The following is a 22,648-nucleotide window of genomic DNA, read 5'->3' on the forward strand; positions in this document are numbered from 1 at the left end:
TTGGCTGGAACATGTTGACAGACCTGTTTCATATATCTGCATAGCTCTGTGTCTGCAACTAGTCTTCTTCCACTTCTTCACCACTGATCACTACTAGATCATTCATCCGTTGCACCTGATGACCTGTGATCATTCCTTTTGCTGCATATGATGACTCTTTTGTATAGAACTTGTTTTGCATACTTGTTCTATTTCTTCAATGAACTGCTTCTTTAACTGAGTCATATTCCCTCCCTTTGCTGCCTTGTTCAGTTGTCTCATTCATATATCAGTCATGCTATACACTGAACATCTCTGTAGCTGGGTTACCTCTTTCTCTGTGCTTGCTTGTCTGTTCTAATGGAACATGTTAGTGGACCTAATTCATGTGCATTGATTGTCCCTTGCGATAGATCAAGTCTTTGTACTAGTTCATTATGCATTTCATTCTTGCTCATTCAGACATTGCTCAGTGTTTGGAACCAACCATAGGTCTACCTTTGTTCATCGTTTTTCAACCATCAAAACTCATATATGCATTAGTTTAGCTAATGCCAACACTTCATTTCATGGAGATGCCTTTAGTTGATAATAAAAGGGGCACAACTTGTTTATGTTGCAGAATTCCTAGTATATATTCTATACATCACTAATTTGTGGAAAGGCAGGCTGCTCAAAATATCTAGAAGAAGATTGGTGCTCCTTTGGGAATGGTTTATCAGGATCAATCAATAAGAAATATCTACAACAGTTGGTGGAACAAAAAGCCTATCAACAAGGTTCATAAATTGGTTCTGTAGATTTGTCCGGTGATAATATGTTGGCAATTATGGAAAGAATGGATTGCTTGTAAACATGGGGATCAAAAGAAGTTTTCTGAGTACAAATTGAAACTACAGTGTATGTGGAAAATTAGAACTACTTTGAATCATGTTTTTCCTACTATCAAAATAGAGGGCAGCTGTATAAACATCTGTGATATGATTGAAAGGTTGAGTCCAATGCTTAAGTGTGTAGCGAGTCGATATTTTTTCCGATTCACATTTGCACTTGCCTCATTTAAAAAGTAAAGTGTCCCGGGGAAGTACAGTTGTCAATCGTACCGTGAAAAAGGGAAAAAATATACCTTTACGTAATGGTACTCTAAATGGATAATGTTTTAGAGTCGCCACCTAATTTTTAGGAAATTAGGAAAACCGATTCGAAAAGGGTTCATTTAAAATGGTTAAATTTTAAAAGAATACTAATCTAACCAAAGTATGGTTAAGGGTTCTGGTGATCCCCCGAGGAAGGTGTTAAGCACCCCGTTATTAAGGATTCGAAAAATACGATTGACCTACGGGTTCTAATAGTATGCCTTTGTAGATATAAATTGCTTGTGATAAAAACAGTTTTTGTTTTATATTTCCGCAAATAGAAATTAGTCATTCATGCAAAAAAAAAAAACACTCTTTTTCAAGAAATGAAAATGGTAGAGTTTTGCCCAAAATTGGGCATTTTCGGATTTCGGACTAGAACACTTAGGTTAAAACCCGAAGGCGTTAACCCAAGTAGAACACTACGTAAGCCCACCCGAGTTTAGAAAAAGGGTTTTTAGAAGAAAAAAAATGTTTTTAAGTATAGAAAATTGTTTTTGAAAATTGTTTTATAGGCATACTAATATACTCCATAGGTTAGCCATATTTTTAGAACTTTTATCCAATTCTTGGTTTTAATCTTTACAAAAAGTCTCAAAGTTAACTCATTAGCTTTTTTTAATAGTCAAAACAATTCACCCAAAATGATAATCCAAGTTTACAAAACATCTTTTCCAACTCAAGTTTTAAATCAATCATAGTAGTCCTAAAGTTTGCCTATAAGTTCAAAATCATATCAAAGGTATCCAAATCATCCACAATCCTAAATTTGCCTAAATGGTTTTTTTTAAAAAAAAAAAAATCAATTTTAGCAACTCTTAGGCATGATAATCTCATTCAGGGTTCCAATTTATATACAAGCATACATATATATAATCAAGTAAATAATATAAAGAGTAGGGAATTGGCCCAACCAAGCCCAATATAAAAATGCATAAATAAATATTTCTGCTCCAAATTATGCTCCAATGCATTAATCCTTCCATGATAAGGGTTGACTCGATCTAGAAATGTTAGTGGGCCTCGAAAGACCCACCAACAAATTGGGGAGGTCACAAAAGATAGGTGTACAAAACATTAGTAATAGGCCGAGGTCAATTATTTAATTTACAAAGCCAAAAAAATGAATTACAATACTTTTAAACCAAGCTCATAATTATCATACTTATAAATAAAAGGACAATTTATGCAAAAGGCCCAGTAGTTGCTATGAATTAGTAACAAACTCACAAGAACTAAGGGTTTTTTTTAATTATTATTATTTTTATTTTCTATATATCAAAAGCTAACAAGAATAAATAAATCACACTAAACCTATCAACACAATGTCAAAATTCTAACTTAAGCTAATATTTTTCTTATTTTTATCAATTTTAATTAACCTAGAATCACTTAACATTGTCAAAAATAGTAATAAATCCATAAGATACTCACTTAATCATGTAAACAAAGTTAGACTAGCACATAGTCCTTTTGAACTACACAAGCATCATAAATAACATATAATCATAACTTAAAATGAAATAAGAGATGGAATCCCTTTTTCTTATTTTTATCGATTTAACTAACCTAAAATCACTTAACATTATCTAAATCAAACTTCCAATTTATTTGCATTTTTTCAAATAGTAATAAATCCATATGATACTCACTTAATCATGTAAACAAAGTTAGGCTAGCACCTAATCCTTTTCAACTACACAAGCATCATAAACAATATATAATAATAACTTAAAATGAAATAATGATGGAATTTTTCCTTATTTTTATCAATTTAACTAACCTAAAATGACTTAATATTGTCTAAATCAAACTTCTAATTTTTTTCATTTTTTCAAATGGTATCAAATTCACATAATATCCACTTAATCGTCAAAAAAGACTAAGCTAGCAAAGAATTATTTTTAATTAACACAAGTATCATAATAAATATATAATCATAACTAGAAATGAAATAAAAGATATCAATTTAACTAACCCAAAATCACTTAACATTGTCTAAATCAAACTTCTAATTTCTTTTTATTTTTCTCAATGGTATCAAATTCACATAATATCCACTTACCCATCAAACAAGACTAAGCTAGCAAAGAATTATTTTTAACTAATACACGTATCATAACATAACTAGAAATGAAATAAAGAATAGAATGAGAGGTTACCTTTTGATGGGGCAACCTAAAGATCAAAATGAGGATTGGTTCAATCTACTTCAAGCACCAAACACTTCACAAATCTTTAAAACTCTTTTTCTTTTGAATTCTTTTTCTTTTTCTATATGTATATCTTATATTTTGTATCTTTTGTTGCTAAACTTTGAATATATAAGTCAAACTTTAGCTTTTAGGATGCCAAATTTGAACTCTTTTTTTTTTCTTTCTTTTTTTCTTTTTTTTTTCGTTTTTTCTCTCTTTTTTTCCAAAAATTGAAAAAGAAGATTCCCTTTTTTTTTCCCTCAAAAATGTGACCTCCCAAAAAACCTTCTCCCAAAAAAAAAAAAAAAAAAAACTCCCTCTTTTCTTAATGTCCATCCCTTCTATTTGTAGGCAAGCCAATTTAGAATTTCATAGACAAAAATAGGTAATGTGGCCATAGATTTTCCCTTCAAAATCCTTATTCAAATTTTCAAAAATCATCCAACTAAACAATTAGAATTCTATGGATAAAAATAGGCCACTTGGCCGTACTTTCCCCCCCAAAAATCCTTATCCAAATTTTCAAGATCATCCAACTAAGCATTTAGAATTCTATGGATAAAAATAGGCCACTTGGCCGTACTTTTCCCCCCAAAAATCCTTATCCAAATTTTCAAGATCATCCAACTAAGCATTACTTTTCCCCCCAAAAATCCTTATCCAAATTTTCAAGATCATCCAACTAAGCATTTAGAAATCTATGGTTAAAAATAGGCCACTTGGCCGTACTTTCCCCCCCAAAATCCTTATCCAAATTTTCAAGATCATCCAACTAAGCATTTAGAAATCTATGGAAAAAATAGGCCACTTGGCCGTACTTCCCCCCCCCCCCCCCCCCCCCCCAAAAAAAAGACCTTATCCATATAGTACCAATAAAGGTACAAATGAATAAAATCCCCTTCTTATTTTTTTTATAAAAATGTAGCATAGTTTTTATATAGTTTTAGGTTAATTATTCTAATACGCCCCTCGTAAAATAATATTGTGACGAAATAAAAATCATAATACGTCGTTTTAAATACGAGCTTCAAAAGGAGCCCACTATTGATATACTTCCGAGCAACATTTAAAAATGTGAAAAAATGCGGTCAAAATGAGCCGTAATTCATACGTCATTTTTAATTAACAATTTTCCCGAGTTAGACGAAGCGAGATATGTATCTTCTTTTAAAATCACGTTTGTGAAAGTAAATAACTTGTAATTTCTTATAATTGTTAATTTTTATGAAAATAATAATTAAACGTCAATTTTTGCAATTTTCTTGGGATTTTTAAATTTTTTATTTTTTATTTTTTAAGGGCATCCTTACTCCGTCTTGGAATCGGGAAATTTGAAATTTAAAATACGTGTTTTATGAGGTGAAAATTAGGTGTCAACAAAGTGCATCAAAAACCAGATATTGGGGAAATTCAAAATAAACTCTGATGAGAGCCGCATTACAGAAATTAGCAGTGCTGGAGCTGAGGGTATTATGAGAGATGGAAGAGGAGATTTTATCATGGCTTATTCTATTGTTATAAAGTGCACTGGCAATAAAGAAGCTGAAGCTCTAGCTATCAATTTTGGTACAGAATGGTGCAAGCGGAATGGTTACAGCAAATTCACTATAGAGATGGATTCACATATATCATTGCTAATATGCTGATCAACAAAAGGAACTAACAATCTCAAGCTCAAACATATGATCAATAGAACTGTCAAGCGTATCAATGGTGCAGAAGTTAATATCAAGCATTGCTATAGAGAAGCTAATCAAGTGGCAAGTTTCCTTGCTAAACTTGCCTCAACAAGTAGAACTAGGACCTTATATCCTTCTCTTCAACATCTTCCTAGAGAAGCAAAGGGTCTATTTCAACTTGAAAAATGGCACCTTCCCACTGTCAGAAGAAGATTTTTGAAAAAAGTAATTTTTTTTTTTTTGTCCGGAACCAAAATGTCTCAAAAAAAAAAAACATTTTGAACCAAAATACCCCAACAAAGAAAAAATGTTACCAAAATGTCTTTAACGCAGTAATTTACTGCACTAAAACAGTTAACGGGGACGGCTCCGTTAACTACTATAGCGCAGTAAATTACTGCGCTATAGTCCCTCCCATTTTTTTTCGGCCCTTTTGGTTAACCCTTCTTCCATCAAACTTTTTAACGTACTTTGACCATAGATTAATCATGCTTCGGGATCCCGAAACTTCAATATTTTATATAGAACCCTACTTATTTTTGTGCGATTAATAAGGTAGGATCAATACATCAAGGATACACAAAAGTTCGGATGACCGTTTTAGTTGTTGAAAAGTGCTCGAACGCCATTTTCATTTGAAGGCTCGGTGACATTAGCTTGAAGTTCTTTACGAATACTTAAACTTGTTCATTAATAATTAATCAAAAGTTAGTCAAAATGGCAGCATTCATACAAAAAAAAAAAAACTTAATTAAATTGCATCATTCATAACCTTGAGTAGATGAAAATACTTAAACTTATTCATTAATAAGAAACCCAAACTTTTTAAAATACAATCATCAAAGTAAGATCTTCCACCACCACCGCGAGATGTGCCACCACCACTAGAGGTACTTCCACCACGAAAGTTTCCTCCACCACGAGAGGTACTTCCACTGCGAGATGTAGTTTGACCACCATGCCGTAAGGGACACTTGCGCTTATCATGACCAACATAATTGCAAAATGAGCATTTTCGAGTGTATCTCCCCGGTGGAACATCCATTTCATTATAAATACGCGAGTATGCATTCTTTCTGAATTTATGGATCAATACTTTATTTGCAACCATTGAAAATGGATCCGGTGGCCAATAACTCTCACTGCCAAGTGGGTAGAATCTTCCAGCATACATTCTTGCATAATTTTCAACTGTATATTCCTCAGCCATGTACGGGGAGGCGTTCTTTCCCATTGCGATAAAACACTTGAAGGCATGAGAACATGGAATGTGATATGATTGCCACTTGCCGCATGTGCATGTTCTTGGAATCTCACAAATTGTGTGGACGTTACCTTCTTTACCTTGGTGCACACTTGTTGTGAGTTCAAATATACGCTCTGCAGGGTTGTACTCCATCCGGTCATGTTTCTAAGCCTTATATTTGTGGTACTCGAACAGTTTTGACGGTTTTGGCATCCATCTTAGACCTTCTGTTGCGTGTGCTTTGGCCTATTTTGATCTACTGACGAACCGCTCCACAACCTGCTTAAATATCATTCTCACCATTGCGGTGACGGGTAGTCCCCGTGCAGATTTCAACAAGTCATTGAATGACTCAGAGCTGTTTGTTGTCAGCATACCCCATCGCCTACCTTCATCGTGGTGTAATGTCCATTTGTCTTTATCAATTGCATTCAACCAGTGGAAGGCTTCCTCATTCGCCCGCCTAATAATGTCCATCTGCAGGTTAAACTTCTTCTCCTGATGCTCTGTTGCAGCCGCCCACATCCAATTGCAAAGTGCTGGGATTCGATATGCCTTTTGGAAGTTTTCCTTCAAATGCCTTAAACAATAACGATGGTAGGCAAAGGGTAGCTGCCACCCCTGCAAATTGAACATATTGTGCAATATGCCAGCATTTCTGTCTGATATCACACATATTCCCATGCAATCCTTAATAACGTGTTGCCTTAAGTAGTCCAAAAACATACCCCGCGTACTAATGCTCTCATTAGCTGCAATTGCAAAAGCTAGAGGGAATATAGCTTAATTTGCATCCATTCCAACTGCTATTAGCAGCTTTATGTCATACTTCCCGTACACATGTGTTCCATCTATAGATATTACAGGCCGACAATGAGCAAAACCATCAATGCATGGTTTGAATGCCCAAAACACAAAATCAAAAATATTACCGGGCACACCAGGCTTCGATTTGAACTTCCATTCAACAACAGTACCATGATTGAAGTGTTGTAGAGCCGCCATGTATCTCGGAAACTTCTTGAAAGAGCCCTCTCAATTGCCGTAGACTATCTCATATGCACGTCTATGCCCAAGATACGCCTTCCTCCTAGTAATAGTTTTGCTATATACTTTCAGGACGGTTGTAATACAATCTTTAATAGGGAACCTGAAAAAATTAAAATATCAACATATAACAACGAGGAACATTATATTAACACCAAAAATAAAATAAACTTAGGCGAAGGGATACCTTGGGTTTTTTCCAATGTCACCAACTAATACACGCGCAAACAAATTAGTATCTAGATTGCAATGATCATCTGGGAGGTCATAGAACTTTGAAATAGTCCACATCTTTTCAGCAGTTTCCTTACCACGGATCATCCATTCGCAGCCTTGATATTTTCGCTTGCAGACCAATCGCCAAAGTTTTCGTGTGGAATCGTCAACTTTAAACTCCCTCATCCCGTGGATGCAATAAATCTTAATAGCCCTTTGCAATGATTTTTTCGACCTGAAAATCATCTTTTTTTCAATATGAGCCTTTTGTTTAAAAGATCCACTAGCTCTTTCCACAAATTTCGCCGAATATGATCATCATCCCTAGTAAAGACAAAGGCATCTGGGTGATCTTGAAGATGATCAAGATAGGGGATCTCATCGGAATGCCACTGAATCGGCGTCGACTCTTGCTGTTGAAATTGTCTTTGCGGCTGAACCGGAGTCGACTCTTGCTGTTCAAATGGTTGTTGTGAATTCAGTTCCTCCTCTTTGCCGGACTGTCCATCATGTCTTGCAACAGTTCTACTTGATGTTGAGGATTAGTTCCAACCTCAATCTCATCGTCACTTTGCTCATCGTCACTTTCCTCCGCATTAGGCATTTCCTCACTATCGCTGGATGATGTCACTATATAATTCGGATAATCCGGACCATCCATAGCAGGCCTTTGCCTATAATTTGGTGTAACCACCACATTCTCCCTACATAAGAAATTAGGGTGTTTTAACTACTACACATCAAATAACACTATTGATGTTAAAAAAAATAGACGTACCGATAGTAATCAACTGCACCGAAACTTGAGGAAGGACCATCACTTTGAGTTGTTGGATAGGCTGAGAATGTTCCAACCTGATTCCTCCATCCTGATTGAGGAGACCGTCCGATATGATCCATATCAGGTGTATAACCCCTAAATAATATAATCGACATCATTAGTAGCATTCAAGTGCCACTACACATAATAATAATAATAATAATAATAATAATAATATCGTAAAAAAATATGAATATTTACCACTGCCCGTCAAATTGCTGACTTAAACTATTCAGAGGCATTTGGCTAGTCAAAATGCTTTCATAGGTACTCATGTCAGGGTAATTGTGTTGATAAGTAGGTTCCGCTTGAGTGACTTCGGCCTGAATTATAGACGGGGCTTCCCGACGAGGTCTATTTCGGGCTTCCGGAGGAGCCCTAGCCATGAATTCAAGTCGATTAATGGACACCTTCTCTATATACATTTCAAGGACGTTTAAAGTTATGCATTGCCTATAATCATAAGGCACCTTCAACTAATCAGTCAAAGAATCATCATCTTGAATGTACCACTGTCCATAACTAGTTAATCCTTGCAGCGTTGTTACGCCCTATTTTTAACTGGGTCCAATGTAGTTTGCAACTTCACGGTTCTTCTAACTGGTTTTAAAAGGGTTAGAGTCGCCACCTAATATTTAAGGAAAAATAGGAAACCTATATGTATTTGTGTGTCTACTCCATTTTTAGTCCACGAAACCTATAAGATTCTAGATAAGGGTTTTATTTACCCCGAGAGGAAGGTATTAAGCATCCCTCAGAGCCTGCCTGAAGGCAGTCCTTAGACTTAGTTTAACTGAACACTAGAGGGGGATTATCTATTTGTTTATCATTATTATTACATGTTTTCAAAATGTTATGACTTCATGAAAAGCTATACTAGGTGATAATATACTAAGTATATACAGTGTATAAAAAATGCATGTATATCAAGTATCAAGTATTTATAAAGAATGTATATCAATAAGAATGTATAAAGGATTGTAAATAAAACATACCTCGTTCAATAGTAGTGTATTTGCTAGTAAAATGAGTATATATCTATTGCCACAAAAGGTATATCAGTTGGTGTAAATAATATATACAACTATATAAAAGATGTATAAAAAATATAAGAGTAAAGATATATCAAGTATATAAAAAATGTGTGTCTATGTAAAAAACAAGAATGTATGTATATTAAACATATAAAGAACATATTTCAAGTGTAAAAGAGTGTACATCAAACCTAAAATGTATAAAGAATTGTATAACTAGGTATATTAGTGCATAAAGAATGTAAAAATAATTTACGAATATTCATTGGTGTAAAGATTTTATATAACGAAATTATTCAGAAAAGTGAATTTTACTTGACTTGTTTCTACCGTTTAGTTGAAAAGAGTGTCAATTTAATGAATATCCTATCAAAAGCATAAGGAACAAAATAATTGTAAAAAGTATTGGTAAAAAAATAAGTATAAGGAATCGTGGATAAAAAATGAGTGAAAATGTGTAATGCCTCTAAAGAATAAAAGATTTGTAAATGGACGACTCAATATTTGCCTAGCGTCAAAATGTGGATTTAACTTAATTAAAATATGTATTGGTGTATACGAAATAATATAAAATGTACGTTGTATTAAGAGTGTATAAATAATACAAAATAAAGGATGGACTAGTATTTTTGCCTAAATGTCAAAAGTGTGAACTTATTTAACAAAGTATTTATACCAAGTCAATTTAATACAGTTATGAAAGTATTAACGGCCTAAGTGTTGCCTAAAGCGAATGACAATTTTAAGTTTAACAAATAAGGGGAAAAGTAAATAAATATATCAATCCGTCATTCCAAAAATAAAGTTTTCACTATACGATGAGTTTATGTTTTGTACAGTTAAAAAAAAATGCGGAAAGTAAATACAAACAGTGATTCGATGAAGTCTTCGGGTTCCTTCCGAGTGTCGTCTTCGGATGTATCTCCGGGTACCTGTATAAACACTTAGTAAAAGTGTTAGTAAGAGAATAAATAACTATCTAGTGAATTAAAGAAATAATAGATAAACTTAAAATAAAAACCCGTCTTTTGTACATGGGAGGCCTTGGAAATCGACGAAAATTTCTTCATCGGCCATTTGGGTTTAGTATTCGCCCAAATCAATTTAGTAAAAGCGGTAAAAGGTGTGACAATGTGAATAACAGTCTCAGGCAGGGTGATAACAATAAGTAGGCACAAAACCAACATTTATTTTTAGCAAAAGATAATGTAAAACAGTCACATAACAACAACAACAACAACGAGCAGCGGCAAAACGAAGCAAAATTCGCTGCTGGAAAATCAAAATTCAGTCCAAAAACTCAGAAAGCAAGAGCAACAATCAACACAAATTTAACAAAAGAATGTCCAAAGTGGTCCGAAAATGTCAACAACCAGTGGCAAAAAAAAAAAGAATGAAACAACAATAAAGTGTGACGGGAAAATAGCCAAACAAAGCAAAACACCCAATCGAGCAACACAGTAGCAAAACAACTCAGCCAAAACATTGAGACAACACCCCAAACAAAACAGAATATCAACCAAACGTATTTCGCCGGAAAAGCAAGTTCCGCCCAGATCCTATTCAGCACAAGCAATAGATCATATAAAATCAAATGAACTTATTTAATCGAAAAAAACAGAACCAAAGAGACAGAGAAGATGGTGAGACGGTCGTGGTGGGCAGTGAACTGGTGGTGTCGTTTGGTTGCTGGCTGCTCCGGTTCACCGGAGCTAGAAGCTCCTCGCCGGAGCAGCGAAGAAAACGGGGTGTGTGGGCTGGTTGGTCGTTGTTGTTGACGCTCGGACCACAAGGGAAAAGGGGACGGGGAGCAGCGACTAGTGGGTGGTGGTGCAGTCAACTGCTCCGGCGTCGTGAGTTCACCGGAGCGAGCAGTGGGTGAGAGAGAGAGAGAGAGAGGGAGACGAAGTGGTGGCTGGTGGTTTCGTGGTGGTGTGGTTGGGAGACGAAGAGGGAGGTGTGAAGGGTGGTTTGGTGCGTCGCCGGAGCTCCGGCGTGGTAGCGGCGGCGGTTTTGTGGGTGAAGAGGAGGAAGGGGAGAGAGTGTATTGGGTTTAAAGGAAAAAAAAATATGAAATCTGCAAGTGTTGTGTATGTGTGTAAATATGTGTGGAATGAAATTAAAATTAAACCCCGAACTTCTTTTATAACATAAAGTGGCCCATTGTATTGTTCAAAAAATATAAAGCCATACCCCCTTGTCCCCTCAGTGCTCATTTTAATCCTTGGGTTATTGTCCTGTTATACCCTGCATTTTCAGAGCCTGAGTGTGACACGTGCTTCCTCAAACATTGACAATCACGTTGTTACTACATAATTTAAACTCACGTTGATAGTATTATATTTCGTATTTTTTGTACGTCGGATTATTCGTAAGCGGAGGTGGGGCCCACACATCGAGATTTTTAGGAACACGTGACAAGTTATATGAATCACATATGTGAAGTCAAACACAACTCAAGAAGGACCCTTGAGCCAAATCAAAGTGGAAGTCCTCCAAACAAATATTTTTAAGTAACGTTTTCGGGTGATCTGACTTCGAGGGGCAAAACCGGTATTATAAGTTTGGAATTTGGAAACATACCAAGACATATAAGTTGTAGATAATTTAATTATCTTTCCAACCATAGGTCGTGGGTCTACAGGAGACGACGGGATAAGGAGATATGGACGTTTTAAGGCAGAAATGTCAGTGGGTTAGGCCCAATCCGGGCCCAACCGGGTTAGGCCCATGACCCATGTTTATTTAAGTGATATATCAGCCTTTTCTCCTCATTTTTCAGGACACAACACCCAGAAAATTCTGGAGAAAAAGAGAGAAGAGAGCTTAGAGAGAAAAGATCAATTTTGACCAAAATCTGAGCCCCGAATCCCGAAGCCCGTGAAGAGAAAAGTGTTCTACATTGCGTTACCTCCAATTTGAGCTAAAAATCAACCAAAAAGAAGGGGGTGGACGTGGTGGCTGCACACTTGAGGTAAGATTAAGGTTCCTTTTCATTGCTAATAAGTTTATTTAGAGTTCTACCGAACTAGAACAGAGAAAATAGTGTGATAAATTCGTTTGTTGGCGTTGTGAATTATGGAATGAGATTTGAAGAGAATTTTGAATGAAAATAAATGTATGCAACTTGTAGAATGTGGAGGATGTCGTTATTGATGTTGTTAGTATTAATTTCGACTCCCTTACGGAAATAAAATTATTAAATAGTTATATCGCAAATTTGGTTGGTTGAGGAATTTAGAAAATAATGTGTGGGCTGTTTTATGGCATACGTTGGTATTGAAAATATTATGATTAATGTTGGTATTGTTGTTGTTGTTGGTTGCTGAATTGAGAATTCGGGCTAGGCATATAAACAGGGGAGATGCTGCCCGATTTTCGGCAGAAGATAAAATAGTATGATTTGAAATATGGTACAAATGTGCGATGAAAAGGCTAACATTAGCATAAATTCCTTTTAAATGTAGACTTACAAGCTTGGACGAATAAGCGTAGCTTATAAGCGGTCGAACAGGTATGTAAGGCTTACCCCTTCTTTCTTTTGGCATGTCCTAGAGCTAAGTAAGGTATGACCTGACACGCGCCTTGGGGTAACTCTACTCTTTGATTCCGAGCTCGGTTATGATGCTTATTCTCTTTTGTCATGAGCATGTTTCGTATGGTTGAGTCTATTGTATGATTAATAAATAAATAAGCTACTTCATATGGTTTTGAAATGTATCCATGATTCCGAAGCTCTGTTTGATATGTTTCTGAGGTTGTCTATGATTCTGATTCACTTCTGATATAAGTATGTCTGATATGATCGAGCTTATTATATGATTGACTAACGAGATAAGCATAAAGAATTGTGTTTCTGAAAGACTTCTGTAAGTTTTAATGTCCCTAACTTTCGTAAAAGATCTCGGATTTGCTTTGAAATGTTCGTAAAAGTTCTGTGGTAAAAATGTTCGTAACTTTCACGTACATATGGTTCCAAAAGTTATATTTGATTTGATCCATAACGATATCCGAAAGGTACTTGATATGGTTGTTGCTTTGATTTTCCAAAAACGGCTTCTGAAACGTTCATAGAAGGTTCTGTACTTCAAACGCTCATAACTTTCTTATACTAAATCGGATTGATCCGAAACCTGTTTCTGAGGCTTCAGGTGTCGGTAAGCATACTTGTCCATCGAGTCTCAAAATTGATTTATATGCATATAGTTTCTCACTACTCTGGTCGTGCATGTGTCATTGCCTCCTTCACCGAGTCTCGGGCCGGTATGTATCGTACGTATGGTTCGCCGAGTCCCTTGCTTGAGGGCCGGGTTCCATATATATATTCCGGAGTATGATGTGTCCGGTTCCGGGGTACCGTGTATATATGTCCGGTCCCCGGGTACCGTGTATATGTTACGAAGTATGATGTGTCCGGTTCCCCGGAGTATGATATGTCCCGGGTACTGTGTATATGCTATGATGTGTTATGTGACGGAGATGTTCGGAGATATGAAATCTTCTGGAGTATGATGTGTTATGGCGCCAGAGCAAGGAGTGGCGACCATGTTCCTGTGCCCTATGCATGACTTTGATATGCATCATTTGTGTTTCAAAAAGTAAGCATTCTGATATTCTGGATAAGCTACTTACCCTCTGTATTTCTTCTGATATATGATGTCGTCAATAATATAATATATATCGATCGGGCTGCACGTTCCGCAGCAATATAATATATGTATGGATCGGGCTGCACGTTCCGCAGCAATATAATATATTTATGGATCGGGCCGAACGTTCCTCGGCAGTATATATTATATTTATGGATCGGGCCGAACGTTCCTCGGCAGTATATATTATATTTATGGATCGGGCCGAACGTTCCTCGGCAGTATATATTATATTTATGGATCGGGCCGAACGTTCCTCGGCATTATATGTTATATATATATGGATCAGGCCGTACGTTCCTCGGCAGTATTATATTACATATGGATCGGGCTGTACGTTCCACAACACTATCAGTTATATGTATATCTATATATGATGATATGTAGGTGATGACATATGATGTCGGTACGCACAGTCTGTGTTTGGAAAGTAAGCATTTTGGCACTCTGGATGATTTACTTACTTGCTGTACTCCTTCTGACATATGACTTCGGCATATACGATTTGCGTTTGGAAAATAAGCATGTTGGTACTCTGAATGATGTACTTACCTTTGTACTGCTTGTTTCGATTATGGTTCTGTTTTCTGTATTCTATGTCTTACATGCTCAGTACATTTTTCGTACTGACCCCTCTTTCTTCGGGGGCTGCGTTTCATGCCGCGCAGGTACACCCAGATGAGTTGAAGCTATTATAGAAGATGTTCCAGCGGAGTTGGCAAGCTCCACTTGCTCCTGGAGTGCTGCCGAGTCAGAGTGTGTGTGCTATGATGTCTGATTAATGTTAGAGACTTTGCAGACAGAGTTGTGGGTATAGAATGTCAGTTTTGTAAGCGGCTCCATCAGCCGATGTGTCATTTTGTGTTATGCGATAAATTCCATATGATTGCAGATTTTGTTGATTTAAGAACAAAGAAAAAGAATATTTCTGAAAGCCTACTATGTATTTCATGTTTACTTGATTTAAAGGTTCAAAGAGGTTATGTGTGTATTAAGAGTCAGAGGGTTCGCTCGGCTCTAAGTAAGGGTCGGGTGCCCATCACACCCTAGCGGGATTAGGGTGTGACATGTCCAATGGGGATTTCACCCTTTTAACTAATGTATAAACATCTATTAATTAATTGATGAAGAACCCAACCCATCACCTCAAATGTCAACTTTTAAAAAGGTGACGAGACCTTAACTTGATCAAATTTTGTTCTGCGTTTAAAAATTAATTGCTCCGACTTTTCTGTGCACTGACGGACTGTACTAAGATATAGTTAATTAATACATGTATAAATAAAAATGTAAGTATAAAATATTAATATTAATGTATAAGATACAAAAAATGTATTGCTATAAAATTAAGAAGCAATTATTAATTGCACAAAAATTGTAGTATTACGCTGTACATGTGCAAAATAATGATTCTTGGAAAATGACAATAAATTGATAAAATTCCTAAAATAAGGATAATCATCAATAAATTGTCGAAAAATGTAAAAATGTGTAAAAAAAAAATGTATTTCGCGCTCTTTAACGAATCAGGGCCCCCCAAAACGTTAATTTTAAGCACTCGAGCCAAAATTAGGTGTCAACAGGCATAAATGACATTGGATATTTTTCAATTATATTTAGATCAAAATCACTTCTACTAACTTGTAGTCTATTATACAAGGCTTGGAGTAGTTTTGAGAATTTTAAGTCAAGTGGAAACTTAACATGGTATTTTGGGGAAGAATCATAGCGCAAATTATTTTCCTCGTATATAATTTGTCCGTCCCAGAATAAAGAAACTCTAATTCTTGGAACATCTGTCATATTTTGAATAATTTAGGAGGAATACAAAAATGCAAAAACTAGATGAAACTTCGATTTTTTTGCTTTTTTTTGCCTTATACGAACTCGGTATTAATAGTATTTGAAGTTTGAATATAGAACCAACGCATGCATGCAATTACAGTGTCTTGCAGTGTTACGTCAAATCAAATTAAGTATGGAGTGTTGCATAACGCATGAAATAACTGCGTTATGTCAGAATAGTGCAGTAAATTACTGCGTTATTCTGTCACAGTGCCTCACAACGCAGTAAAATAATGCGTTATGACAGAATAACGAAGTAATTTAATGCGTTATACTAGTATAACGCAGTATTTTACTGCGCTATACTGTTGCATCATATTGTCACCTCAACTGTCAAACAGAAAAACGTCATGATTCGAATCAAACTTTATATAACGTAATTTGACGAATAACTGTTACCAACACAACATTCCACACAAAATTGAGTTACTATGTCATTTTTTGACCAATTTAGAGATATTAATCGTGTTATATCGTTCACTCCAGCAAACATCTTTGAAGCAATGGGTAGGACCTGGGAACTAGGGGATGATGATTTTCATTACTCAAATAACCCTAACGACAGATTCAATCGAGAATACAATAATAAAATGAGAGAGGAGTGGGATTGGCGTGTTAGAGAGGCTACAGCACTGGAGCACAAGTTAGCGTCAGTAGGGCTTAAACGCCCAAAAAAACGTGCTATGTCAATGCCTCGCAGAACTCCACAAAAGTTTAATTTGGCTCTTAATCGTTTTCGCGAAGAGAACAATCGGATGCAAATACGTTACCATAGGGTAGAATATGGTATACATAGTAGCACAAGATTTAGATCCAAGTGGGATTCGGACTGTGAAATATCCGATGAAGATTAATATTTTTCTTACAATAAGGTAAGTAGGTAGGGTCATAAAGACCCTCCCCCTCCCCCCCCCCCCCCCCCCCCCCCGAGGGTACTTGGGGGTTTGCAACTATATAAGTAGCCCTTTCTTTTGTTATTAGATTACACCATATTCAATGTCGAGTAGTAGAAACTCAGCTTGGTCTTTACTCCTTCCAAAAGAACCAAATAGCAGTGATGATGAGAGTTCAAATCATAGCAGTTTTTCGAGCGATACCAGTGATTTCAAACTAGATGAGCTAAATCCCCACCTTCTTATAGAGCGTAATGATGATTTCTGCAGTGTGAAATCTTCAGATCCGCGGGAATATTATTGCGGTTTACGCCGAGAATTGTCACATCGGTTTGCCGAATCAGAACGTCTTGTTCGTGACTTGGAAAATCTCAACGCTTCAATCCCAACAAGGTACTCCTTAACCATGCCTAAAGTAGGTCCAGAAACTTGCGAGCTTGCCGTGCAAAGGATTAGAAAAGAAAACAACAGAATGCTAGCAAGACGATGTAGATTTTACATGCTAAAGTTGGCCGAAGAACAAGCATCATCAACCGGTAGAGAACTAACTGCTACTGAAAAAAAATGTGTCTTAAGAAACTGCCAATATTTTTCTGAGGACGATATTGAGGACTTGTACTCTGATGATGATTAAGAATGTTGTGATTTTAGTTTTAAGTTTAATTTATGATTATGCTGTTATTTTGAAGAATATTAGTATGTTAAGTATTTTCATCTACTCAAGGTTATGAATGATGCAATTTAATTAAGTTTATTTTTTTTTTTGTATGAATGCTGTCATTTTGACTAACTTTTGATTAATTATTAATGAACAAGTTTAAGTATTCGTAAAGAACTTCAAGCTAATGTCACCGAGCCTTCAAACGAAAATGGCATTCGAGCACTTTTCAACCACTAAAACGGCCATCCGAACTTTTGTGTATCCTTGATGTAGTGATCCTACCTTATTAATCGCACAAAAATAAGTAGGGTTCTATATAAAATATTGAAGCTTCGCTATCCCGAAGCATGATTAATCTATCGTCAAAGTACGTTAAAAAGTGTAATGGAAGAAGGGTTAACCAAAAGGGCCGAAAAAAAAATGGGAGGGACTATAGTGCAGTAATTTACTGCGCTATAGTAGTTAACGGAGCCATCCCCGTTAACTGCTTTAGCACAATAAATTACTACGCTAAAGGCATTTTGGTAACTTTTTTTTTTTTGTTGGAGTATTTTGGTTCAAAATGTTTTTTTTGGGGCATTTTGGTTCTGGACTCTAGTTAATTCCTATTAGTTTGGGGAAGGACTCTGTATAGGCTGCTAATCCTATCCCCTTAGATTGTTTTAACAATCCCCTTTTGTTCATTAGAGGCAAGGTCCATGTCCTCCTCTAATTACTGTAAGTTTTTTGCTTATATATGAAATGATAGGGGTCAAGCCAAACCCCCACACCTTAGGCTCACAACCTATTGGTGATGGCTTAATATATAAAAAAAAATAACAAGGCAAAAAAATTAAATCCCTTCTGAGCAAAGATATCTTACCAGGTATTAAATACCAAAGTATTTGTGAAAGCACAACCGGAAAGCGGAAACACAAATGAAAAAACTGAAAGCTAGGTCTGATTTATTTAATCAAGAGATCATGTTTCATTTGAAAAACGTACTCATTTATCCAACTTTAATTTACCTATCGCTGATTTTTCCCGACTTCATCATTGAAGTTAGTTAGTTGGATTGTGCATTTGTGCTTATATTGATAAGTTATGTTATTCATGTTTTGATGATTTAACAAACTTATTCGAAAAATCAAATATGTTTTTAGAGGAATCAGATAGGATCAGGTTCTCTAGCCGGGTCAACTCTATGGTTATAAAGTTGCTGACACTGTACCGACTGGCAGCAGTGCAGCAGCACAGCTGCAGGTAGTGGACAATGAAATGTTCTTTTCATATCAACACTTGATCCACCTATATAAACAACATGTTACAAGTGAAAACCTAACACTTGCAAATTTGAAAATTCACTCTCATCTCAAGTGCTTTCAAGAATAAAATCGCGACAAACAGAAGGACCAGTTCTCAATCATTGAAGATGTCTTAAGTCCTTAAGTTTGTTGAGTCTTTATCTTTTGTTCTTTATCTACACTACTTTCAAGAAGTGTATAGTAGGACAGATTTTCAACCTTTCTGGGTTGTTCACTTGGCCAGAGTTAGTCAAGGTGTGTTCTTTTGCAATAGAGTTATCGTAAAGGTCTTGCAATAGAGCTATTGTAAGGGGGACGGATAAGAGTTTAATTCCTAGGTTGCAATAGGTTGTAATCTGAAGTTGCTCGTTTATAGTGAAGTTTGAGCAAATTCTACTACAGTAGATCGTAGTTTTTAATCCCTTAAGCAAGGAGTTTTCCACTTAAACATCTTATGTTATTTACTTTCTGTCTTACTTAAGGGAACAGATGGAGAACCTGGTTCTCTATACTGTTTGGTGGACTTGTATATTCTTATCATATATAAAAGTGGGTTCAAGAATATTGTAGATACACTTAATAAGCTTTTGAACAATTCGAACATCTTTTTGCGTAAAGTATAGGTCTTAAAACACTTTGGTTTTTGTAATAGAATGTTCTAATTTGAGAAAGCAGGGGTTATAACACATGACATGCAATGGTCTCCGAACTTTATTCATTGTATCAGTAAAGGCATGAAATTATTATTTATCATTACATCATGGAAATTTGTTAATCTTTCAATAATCTTTCAAAAAAATACAATTCACTGGAAAGTCAAATTTCCGGCATTGGAAGGAAAATAATACTTACATCACCTAAATTTTGGCTTTTGTTGCTAGTATAATCCTAGATTTGGGGTCTGAACAAGGTAAAATTGTATCTCCACATGATGTATAATTTACATCAAAACAATAAATGCAAAATATGATCAATTTTATCTGCACATCTAATTAATTTGTAACTACTAAGGATAAATTTTTTGATCTTATGCAAGAACCGACTACCAGCAAGTATTTATGTTTAGAACAAGGTAGGAAGCTTCTATTGAATATTAGCATGGGTGGGTAATTTATCATGCAATTAAGTCAGCATGGTAATGATCGATAATTCTGTCATCAGAGATGAAAAAGTAATTACGGGAACAGCCCAGATAAATTACTTGACATATTAAAGTCTAGTGACAAAGCAGAGATGAAGAAAGTCCTCTTCTATTATGAGTGTTTTATGATCAGAATAATCTGTAAAAGATTTGATTGGTTTCAAGTAAGAATTTAGTTAGAGAAAACAAAACCAAGAGCTCTGATTTGATTAATTAATAATGACGAATGTCATTAAAGTAGATAGGCTGTCAATGAACAATTGAACATATTCCCCTCTCTTTGACTTGTGCATACTTTTTTTTTCTCATGTCCTAAACGCGTCTCTAGAAAGCACAGGTTTTATTTTATTTTATTTTGTTTTAGTTTTCTCATAAGTAGGTTTTCGATGGATAGGACAATTATCAATTTGTCTTATGTCATCGTGTTGTATAGCTGATATATATCTCCATCATGCAAGTCATTTTTACTCTCATAAATGGTAAATTACGTACCTGTATTCATGCATGACAATGTTGAGAACAAGACAACTTCTTACCTTTTACAGGCAATGATGCGGACAACCTTATTCTATCGAACCTAGTTTGAGTAAAATTATAAGTTATTCTAATATCCTAAAGGGTCGTTTGGTAGAAGGTATAAGTTGGGATACCATATTTGGTAGAAGGTATGGGATAAATTTATACCTTATACCAAACATGGTACAAAAATTAGTGCTGGGATATCTCAGCTTATACCTTCTTATCCCACTTATACTGAGATTATTTTACACCATCTTTTAGATGGTATAAAATAATCCCAATAGATGGGATAAATTAGTCCCGGGATTATAATCCCGGGATAATTTCGACTATCTACCAAACGACCCCTAAAGGTACCGTCAGTTTAAAAATTGTTTAAAACTGTTGAGTCACCCAAATAAAAGCTACATGTAAGTCGTAATTAAGCCTCCATGAAAAATGGAGTTGTCATCTTAAAAATAAGACGAGTCACATGTTATAATAGACAAAGATAGCCTAATAGGATAAAAATTCTTTACATTAACGTATATATAACTTAAAATCTATTCCTTCTGTCCCAATTTTTGTGGCACTTTTCGCTTCCTTAGATTCAAAGTGTATGAATTTTGACTATCATTTTAAGATGTATTTTTTCATCAAATTGATATGAGAAAAGTTGTAATTTATAGTACTTTTCATGTAGTTTTCAGATATATAAATTTTAATGTTAGAACATCGAGTTAATCTAATCCAATTTAGCTTCAAGTTTAGTCAAATTGACTCTCGAAAAGCGAAAAATGCCACATAAATTGAGACGGAGGGAGTAATATTTAACTGTCACTTTATGTTTTAGATTACTGGCAAAGCTAGGGACAAGTAGCTAGGTTTGTGAAAGGGAGGAAAATTTTCTATCAACTTAGATTTTTTTACAGCAAACAACAAAAGTTGATTTTTTCTTAGAAATGAAGCTTAGAGTAATGATCATATAGATAGAATATAACGAACAAAAAGGTCAAGAGTAGAATATTGTTGAACAAGAAAGTAGGAATATAAATGAAGTTGGCGATTTTGTTACTGACTTTTGAAGAAACTTGAAAAAAATAATAAACGAGACAATTAATAAATTGCTCCGGCATTAAGCATTGTATTAAAAATGCTAAATTATGGAACATCTCCATAAGGTGTTTTTACCAGTCAAAGACAGCGCCTGTTGATATACTAATCATTAATTAATTGTTTCCTTTAATTTTTACATTACTTCTTTTGTTGTTTGCTTGAAATTTCGTCTTCAATGTTAGTTAAAAGTGGTTTTGAATCAGTTGCCGTTTTAAGTTGAAAAATGAGAAATCACTACTCGTCTTAATTATGTAAGGTAAAATTGTATCTCGACGTGATGTATAATTTACATCAAAACAGTAAAAATATGTTCAATTTTATCTGCACATCTAATTAATTTGTAACTACTAACGATAAAATTTTTGATCTTATGCAAGCACCGACTACCAGCAGGGATTTATGTTTTGAACAAGGTAGGAAGCTTCTATTGAATATTAGCATGGGTGGGTAATTTATCATGCAATTAAGTCAGCATGGTAATGATCGATAATTCTGTCATCAGAGATGAAAAAGTAATTACGGGAACAACCCAGATAAATTACTTGACATAAAGTCTAGTGATAAATCAGAGATGAAGAAAGTCCTCTTCAATTAGGAGTGTGTTATGATCAGAATTATCTATAAAAGATTTGATTGGTTTCAAGTAAGAATTTAGTTAGAGAAAACAACACCAAGAGCTCTGATTTGTTTTGATTAATTAATAATGACGAATGTCATTAAAGTAGATAGGCTGTCAATGAACAATTGAACATATTCCCCTCTCTTTGACTTGTGCATATATTTTTTTTCTCGTGTCCGAAACGTGTCTCTAGAAAGCACAGGTTTAATTTTATTTTGTTTTAGTTTTCTCATAAGTAGGTTTTCGATGTATAGGACAATTATTAATTTGTCTTATGTCATCGTGTTGTATAGCTGATATATATCTCCATCATGCAAGTCATTTTTACTCTCATAAATGGTAAATTACGTACTTGTATTCATGCATGACAATGTTGAGAACAAGACAACTTCTTACCTTTTACAGGCAATGATGCGGACAACCTTATAATATCGAACCTAGTTTACGTAAAATTTTAACTTATACTAATATCATAAAGGTACCGTCAGTTTAAAAAATGTTTAACACTATTAAGTCACCCAAATAAAAGCTACATCTAGGTCGTAATTAAGCCTCCATGAAAAATGGATTTGTCATCTTAAAAATAAGACG

This window comes from Lycium barbarum, chromosome 9, assembly GCF_019175385.1.
Source record: "Lycium barbarum isolate Lr01 chromosome 9, ASM1917538v2, whole genome shotgun sequence".
NCBI classification, from domain to species: domain Eukaryota; kingdom Viridiplantae; phylum Streptophyta; class Magnoliopsida; order Solanales; family Solanaceae; genus Lycium; species Lycium barbarum.